This window comes from Nannospalax galili, unplaced genomic scaffold (assembly GCF_000622305.1).
Source record: "Nannospalax galili isolate Female #2095 unplaced genomic scaffold, S.galili_v1.0 scaffold655, whole genome shotgun sequence".
NCBI classification, from domain to species: domain Eukaryota; kingdom Metazoa; phylum Chordata; class Mammalia; order Rodentia; family Spalacidae; genus Nannospalax; species Nannospalax galili.
In genome coordinates, this window is record NW_008337285.1 from 376111 (window position 1) to 382612 (window position 6502).

Sequence of the window (6502 nt, forward strand, 5' to 3'; positions counted from 1 at the left end):
ACTTGCATTAAACAGAACTTTAGAGTTTTAGAATTTAACCACCCTGCTCCTTTAGCCCGCTGTCCCCACCCCCTTTTCCTCTTCTCTTTTTTCCTTTTGCAAAACTGCCAGCACCTGCAGTGAGGGTCAGTCAGCCAGAAACCTTCCCCCGGAGCTGCCAAACCAGTTCTAGTCAAAACTGGGATTTATCTGGGGTTTCCAGTTGGACCAGCAGCTGGTGGAGGGTTTGTCCAGAGCAGCTGTCATCCTAAGCGAGCAGTGGTGCCCCTTTTCCTGAAAGTCTTGCTCCATTGAGGACCTACCTCTATAGCACGCTGCCTATGGGCAGGAACGAGTTGGAATGAAGCTGGCATGGACGGCTCTGGGCAGGCAGGGCAAGGCTGGACTTTTCTGGAATAGTTTTAGAAGTTCGTGAATGGAACTGGGTACACCCTCCCTGCCAGATTCTTAGCATTGGTGTCTATTGAAAGGTCAGATACCTGGATTCCTGAACCATGTAGTATTTGTTAGTCTATCAGGATTCAAATCTCAGTTGAATCCTGTGCCAGTATTACTCTATAACTAGCACACTTTTCCCCTGCTTGTAACCTTTCCATTCTAGTCTGAGAACATTGAGAACGTTTAAGTAATGAGGTTATAGTGAGAATAGTGAGAAAGGTGATCTCATCAGAGGCATGCTTAATGGAGGTAGTGGACAGGATTAAATGTTATATGTTTTAAATTTGGGGTTTCGTTTTTTGTTGTTTTGATTTTTGAGACGGGGTTGCTTGGTAGCCATAGCTGGCCTGGAGCTCACTATGTAGACCAAGCTGATCTTGATTTTACAGAGATCCACCTGCTTCTGCCTCCCCAGTGCTAAGATTAAAGGTGTGCACCTCCACACTGGCTTTGAATTTTTCATTTTAATGAACTTAACCTGTAAATAAGAAAGCAAGTGCCCCCAAATTTTAATTGTGATTTTCTGAATTTCTTACATTGGTAAGTAATTTGCTTTCTCTTGAATTCTCAGTTCTGTATGCTTATACTCTTGGTGCTGGTTGCTACAATAAGGTACTACTTCATGATTAAAAAACTAATCATTTTAAACTGAAAGCACTGTGCTCATGTTTCAGATCAGCAGCAGCTGTGGTGGATAAGCCCAAACCCCAAATCACTGCATTGCAATTTGAGGCATATTTTACGAAGTTGAACTCTACTAGGTCACAACTCCCAGATGCAAGTCTAGCAGGTCAGATAAAGTTCCCTTAAACTAATCTACTAGTTATATCCAGTCAACTAGACATGACTTGAAGTTATCTTGATGTACATTTTTTTTGTGTGTGTGTATGTGGTCTTTTTTGAGATAGGGTCTCCCTGTAGCCCCAGCTGTCCTGGAACTTGCTAGGTAGACCAGGCTAGCCTTGAACTCACAGAGATCCACCTGCCTCTGCCTCCCAAGTGCTGGGATTAAAGGCGTGCACCACCACGCCCGGCTTGATGTACATTTTTATTCCACATTGCCCCACACTCTGAATTGTTCCAAAAATTTGCCTTCTGATTATGATTTATTTTGGCTGGTCTTAAATGAGTTACTTTAGAAATACATTCCTATGGCAGCCAAGGGAAAGTAATGTGTAGAAAGATTACTGATAATTTACAAGATGGAGCATGCAAAGTTGGCCATATTTAGTGACAGTCCATGAAATTCTAGATCATGTTTTCAAAATGACTTCAAGAAGCACTGTAGCCAGTCTCCTCTTTGCATCTAAATAAGGGTCACCCCCAAATGTGTTACCAGTCTCATCTCTCCCACTTTCCCAAACCTAGTTCAGTCTACAGTGTGCATAAACTATGACATCTTTCAAGACAGTGTGTTTTAGCACGTCTGCAGTCTTTTGTTTGCTCTTCTACTTGTTCTTCACCCCTGAGTTCATGGCAACCTCAACTTACCCTGAACACCAGATCAAATATCTTCTTTGTGAAGCTTTCTCCAACCACCCACACTTCTCAAGCACAGAGTAGCTTCTTTCTACTATTCTATCCCAGCACCTTCTCCCTCACTGTCAGAGATGAGGAGATAGTGACACTGTTCCATACTGCCCCCTCAGCAAACTGAGGAGTTCTAATCTTTTAGGGACCTGAACTCTGGTCAAACTGGGACTCCTGGCTTCCACACTGAAAAGGATTTAAAATTAATCAGTTTATGAAGCAGAGCTGGAGATTTTATTAAAGATATTTTAATATAAGCTTAAGCAGGTGGGTTAAGAGAAAGAGTGGTACTGAGGGAATATGAAAACGACCAAGAACCTGGGTGTGGACTTCTCTGAGAGAGAATTACAAAAAGTGACACATAGACCAATGTAGGAAGGGGCCCCTCAAGGAAGAGTCTCAGTTGTCTTAGTATTAGCCATAAACCATTTTGGTGGCTTTCAAGTTACATCTCAAAAGGTTGCTAAGAAACCTTTTCTTCTTCCTCCTCCTCCTCCTCCTCTTCCTCTTCCTCTTCTCTCTCTCTCTCTCTCTCTCTCTCTCTCTCTCTCTCTCTCTACCCCCCCCTCAATAAAATCATAGAGTGGCTCTAGAGATGCCTTGGCTGGAATTATAATCTGATAAAGTAAAACCAGAAGCCGCTAGGGTTGCACAAGTGGTTTGGTACATGTTCTTTCTTTATAAGTGGAGTTTCTGGTAAGATTTCTAGAAAATTACAGGTTTCTCTCTGGGAAAGAAGAAAGGCCTTAAGCAGTTGTGCTGGAGTTCTTGTTTCTCTGTTGGCAGGAGGTTTCAACCAGATAGCTGGGTAAAGTCCTCCTCCCCTGTCCCCCACTCCCTGAATTTTCCTGTCTTTCTAACTTGTCTCAACTAGAATGGAAACTCTTCGAAGGCAGACAAAGGCTAGTAACATCAGCAGCAGGTACATGGCATAGGGCTGGGAATTAAATGCTTAAGTAAAAACATATTAAAGATAGACACCAAGAGATCATGAACAAACCTCTTACATGGTTTAAAGCCTGTTTGTCCTTTTCAGAGTTGGAAGTGAATTCCAACTTTGTCTTTCCCATTCCCAGTAACTCAACAAATTCATGACGATATTAAATATCACTGTACCCTCAGGTTCAAACGCATTTCCTACCCAAGTTGGTATGAAACATTGTCATAAGGCAGCATTCCATTTCTCAAGAACCTCTTAAGAAGAGGAGAGGAGGAAATGAATGCCAACAGGATAAACATACACTCAACATCTGCCTGTAAATCGACAGGATAGATTCTGGAAAAGGAAGGACAGGCACAGTGGACTTAGAGAAATTGTGGAGAGCAACAGAATGCTAGCCAGGGCACTATTTCCTGCATGACTCATACCTTCAGTCTATTGACACAGAAGACACATAGAGAACCCACTCTGTGCCTCACTATGCCATCTCCCTCCATGATGCCTCCCCCCCACTTGACCCTGGGAAATCTGTGTCAGAAAACCACCTTCTTGACCTGGAGATCAAAGCCCTGAGCTTTATATATCCCAGAAATTAGAGATGTTTCTGATTCATCAACTGACATGAAAAGATAGCATAAAAATACAAATTCTAGGGGGCTGGAGAGATGGCTCAGTGGTTAAGAACACTGGTTGTTCTTGCAGAAGACCCGTGTTCAGATCCCAGCACGCACATGGCAGCTAACAACTGTCTGTAACTCCAGTTCTAGGGGATCTGATGCCCTCTTCTGACCTCCTTGGGCATTTCACAACAGGGGTACATTTCCATACGTGCAGGCAATACACACATACACATAAAATAACAAATCATAAAATATTTTTAAAAATACAAATTCTAAACTCAAAGAGGTAAAGTGTGAAGTTTAACCAAATCATGATTGAATCTTCTCTTCAACATTTGTGTCGAAAGGTCTTTCAATTCAATGGTTTGGAAGTTTACTACTACACCATAACTCTTGGACACTCTTAAATGTTACGAAGTCTTCTTGAACTAAGACTGCTATACTACGTTCATCAAGAATCTCGTCCCAGCCCTTCAGCTTTGGAAAAATTAGGATCTTGCCTTTCTTTTTCTGCCCAGGTCAGGCATCATCATTTCCTTCATCTGCCTTTTCTCATTTGACCTGATTTTGGCGATGATAACTGGGATATCTACTTCTCTGAAGCTTCCTATAAACTATGAATGCCAGACATTGTGCATATTCGATCAATCTCACACCCAATCACTGACGAGAGTGTTATTAACCCCTGGGTAGAGTTCAGAAATTGACACTTTGGCAAAGCAGATTGGTTCTGGAGGGCCCTGGAAGGCTTCAGGTCATATTTTCATCCTAGAGAAACAGTATGGGGAAGAAATGGAAGGCAAGAGTGAGAAGGAGGCTTGTGAGGAGCCTGATTGTCCTCCCCACTCCTCCCCTGAATTCTTTCTGTGTGCCAAATGCTCTTTGCCTCACATCCAAGTCATTTTAATGGAGCAGAACATGTACACATCTGGGCCAGCTTAGCAACCGCGTCTCCATCTCCACTGTACTTTTGTGTTAAGTTGTGCAGAGCCTTGGGTTCACATCAAGTTCCTTCGGTTTAGCCAGCTGAAGCATGTTCAGTGGCAGCAGGGGGACTTATGGTTCATATTACTGCATGGAATTCTCCATGTACTTTGCAGAACTATTTTAAGGAGACCTGGGTTCTGTGAATTTTTAAAGCAATTGGAGCGTGTCTTTTCAACTTCTCTGCTAATGATTGATCACATTTTTTTCATGATTTTGCCTTTTTTTCCGGTGATGTTTGACTTTTCAAGTTTCTCCTTTTTATACTTTTTAAAGACTTTTTAAAAAAAGTGTTTTAGGTTCACCACAAAATTCAGTACAAAGATTTTCCATTTACCCCTTATCTACACCCCCACATGTATAACCTAACCATTGTCAAAATCCCCAGTCAGAATGATGCAGCTGATGTACCTACATAGACAGACACATTGTTATCACTAGTAGTCCACAGTTTATTTTAGAGTTTGTTCTCAGCATTGTACATTTTATAGATTTGGGCAAATATATGATGACAGGTATCTACCAGGATAGTTTCCTACAGAATCTATTCACTTCCTTCAAAGATCTGACAGCATTATCTGAGGCTTCTTAAATCACTCCCTCCTTACGCCAAAAGTTCTGATTTTTTTTTGAAGCTACCTGAGGTTACCAGCTGTTCATGCAGATTTCTCCTTTGTTATATACTCTGTTAATGGTTAAGGAGTTGCTAATCACTTCCAGGATTGGGGTGGAGGCTTCTCTGAGACAAAAGAAGAAAGGATGAGACAATTCTACACCAAGAAATCTCTGTGAGAAGTGTCAACCCCCTCCAATGGCCCATTGGAGGACAAATAAAAAGACTAGGAATAATAACAAACAATAATAAATGCTTGCTTTGTTCCAGGCCTTATAGTATATCTCTCTTGTATTCTTCAAAATAATCCTGGGTAGCAGGTACTGTACTATTCTTAGATCCTTTTACAAAATCAAAGCATGTTGGGAATTTTGCCCAAGGTCACATCGGAGTAAATGGGAGAGTCAGGATTCAAACCTATATAGGTCATTTAGTTCTAGAGCCCCAGCTATGGATTTCCACACCAATTTTGGCTCCTTCTGAATCTAACTCTCGCCTCATTGAGAGTTAGCTCATTATGCCCTTCTAGCTAGGATAGGGACACCCATTCTTTTCAGGGACAACTGGGTCCAGTTGAGGTGCTGGCAAACAGTATTATGCAGACTTCCCAATAAGTACCCAAGAGCTCATTTACACTCACATCCTATGCTGTGATATATGAGAGTATATACTAGATCACACTGTAAAGGCTTTCTTTAATAACTCACAACTAATTTTTCTAGTATCAAAACAGACTATTTATAAATGCCAATCAAAAACAAATCTGGAGGCTGGAGAAATGGCTCAGAGGTTAAGCACTAGCTGCTCTTGCAGAGAACCTGGGTTTGATTCCCAGCACCCCCATGGCAGGTAACAACTGTCTGCGAATACAGTTCCAGGGGATCCAATGCCCTCTTCTGGCCTCTGCAGGCATTGCATGTGCATGTGGTGTACCTACATACAGGTAGGCCAAACACTCATACACATAAAATGCCTAGCTAGTCACGAAAACCAGAGGGAACCATATTATTCCTACAATCTACTGACAAATTATACATAACAGATCAAGAAATATATCTCTAGACAAGGTTTATTTGAGACCAACTGGTCATTACCCAAGATTTATCTGCAGCACACACAGTAATTAAAAATGCCAGAATGGTGGAACTAACCTTATTGGATGTTTAACAGACATACCTTGAGATCTATACTAATTGGGTCAGAGGGATACAAAGGACACTTTTTGCTCCTTGCCCTCCTAGGTCGATTAGTTCCCAGGGACTATAAGCATCGCGCAAAATGTCCTGTAATGGTGGTGGGCCATCTGACCTCTTGATCAAGGAGGCCAAGGAGACCCCACCAGATGGACATGAACCAGTGTCCAGTCTATAAAGAAGA

At 41.9% G+C, this 6502-nt stretch overlaps 1 protein-coding gene across 1 annotated transcript in view; it reads right to left on the reverse strand.

The window, feature by feature from the left end:
• Positions 1 to 6502, reverse strand: part of Agbl4 (ATP/GTP binding protein like 4) — a 1438400-nt gene that overhangs the window by 287247 nt on the left and 1144651 nt on the right. The gene's annotated exons all lie outside the window — the stretch shown is intronic.